Source organism: Rhinopithecus bieti, unplaced genomic scaffold (assembly GCF_001698545.2).
Source record: "Rhinopithecus bieti isolate Rb0 unplaced genomic scaffold, ASM169854v2 scaffold_29388, whole genome shotgun sequence".
Classification (NCBI taxonomy): Eukaryota; Metazoa; Chordata; class Mammalia; order Primates; family Cercopithecidae; genus Rhinopithecus; species Rhinopithecus bieti.
This window is the reverse complement of record NW_016813389.1, coordinates 24947-26973: the sequence shown is the minus strand read 5'-3', so window position 1 is coordinate 26973 and position 2027 is coordinate 24947.

The following is a 2027-nucleotide window of genomic DNA, read 5'->3' as shown; positions in this document are numbered from 1 at the left end:
GGGTTTCACTGTGTTAGCCAGGATGGTCTCGATCTCCTGACCTCGTGATCCACCCGTCTTCGCCTCCCAAAGTGCTGGGATTACAGGCTTGAGCCACCGTGCCCGGCTTTGCTTGTGATTTAAAGCGGGGTAGGCCAGACAGGGTGGCTCATACCTGTAATCGCAATACTTTGGGAGGCCGAGGCAGGCAGATCACCTGAGGTCAGGTGTTTGGGACCAGCCTGGGCAACACGGTAAAACCCCATCTCTACTTAAAATACAAAAATTAGCTGGGTGTGGTGGCCCATGCCTGTAATCCCAGCTACTTGAGAGGCTCAGGCATGAGAATTGCTTGAACCCTATAGGCAGAGGTTGTAGTGAGCACAGACTGCACCACTGCACTCCAGCCTGGGTGACAGAGTGAGACTCCATCTCAAAAAAAGAAAAAAATAAGGCACCTGTCATTGGCAGCCATAAATGTTTCACTGCTTTTTCCCACCCGAAGTGTTTGTGATTTTATGATTCTCATTTCAGGTCAAAATATCTTTGGAGTAGCTGTTTCTCAAGTTATAACCCAAGGAGCTTTTGCTTTAGGATCATCTGGGCTGGTAACGCACATATCTGGCACGCCCTCAGTAACAGATACTGGTCGGGGAGGCAAGGGCGATGAAAGTTTTTTATTTTTTATTTTTTTTGAGATGGGATCTCACTCTGTCGCCCAGGCTGGAGTGCAGTGGCGCAATCTAGGCTCACTGCAAACTCTGCCTCCTGGGTTCAAGCAATTCTTCTGCCTCAGCCTCCTGAGTAGCTGGGACTACAGGTGGGCACCACCATGCCCAGCTCATTTTTATATGGGGGGGTCAAATTTCGTTTTTTTGTTTTGTTTTGTTTTGTTGAGATGGACTCTCACTCTATCACCCAGGCTGTAGTGCAGTGGTGCGATCTCGACTCACTGCAAGCTCCGCCTCCCAGGTTCATGCCATTCTCCTGTCTCAGCCTCCCAAGTGGCTGGGCCTACAGGTGCCTGCCACCATGGCTGGGTGTTTTTGTTTTTGTTTTTTTTCTATATTTTTAATAGAGATAGGATTTCACCGTGTTAGCCAGGATGGTCTCGATCTCCTGGCCTCATGAACTTCCCACCTCAGCCTCCCAAAGTACTGGAATCACAGGCGCGAGCCACCACGCCCAGCCCAGGGGGCGGGGGTCAAAGTTTTAACAAGCACCTTGTGACCCTGATGAAATAACACTGGCCAAGCTGTGCTCTTCTTCCTGTGCCCCCTCCACCCTTCAGCTTTGAGCCAAAGGATACTGCCTCCCTGGCCACAACTGACTGAGTGAGGATTCCTGGTCCAAATTGGGTCAATCAGCTCTCTCTCTGAAATTTGGAGTTCGATCCAGGGACCCACAGGGTCTTTGAGGCCATTTGAATCTTCCAGCTCACACTCTAAGAAACAGAAAAGACTGTTCAGTAGAGTGAGACAAAAGAGGGAAGTGGAAGGAAGCAGGACTGGGACAGTCCAGCAGGTGACCCTGGTTCCATAAGCTTCCTACGCTGGGCCCCGCCCCTCAATGCCCCTTCCTGATGCCTGAAGGATACCATATTTGTATAACCCCTTTCTCTTTTATGGTAATCAACTCAGATGATTGCTGTGTTTTTATTTTTTATTTTTGGAGAGGGGGTGGGGAGGACAGAGTATGGCTCTGTAGCCCAGGCTGGAGTGGAATGGTGCAATCTTGGCTCACTGCAACCTCTGCCTCCCAGGTTCAAGCAATTCTCCTGTCTCAGCCTCCTGAGAAGCTGGGATTACAGGCGTGCACCACCATGCCCAGCTAATTTTTGTAGTTTTGGTAGAGACAGGGTTTCGCCATGTTGTTTAGGTTGGTCTCGAACCTATGACCTCAGGTGATCCACCCTCCTTGGCCTCCCAAAGTTCTGGGATTACAGGCATGAGCCACCACACCTGGCCAACTCAGATGATTTCTTTTCTTTTCTTTTTTTTTTTTTGAGATGGAGTTTTACTTTTGTTCCCTAGGCTGGAGTGCAATGG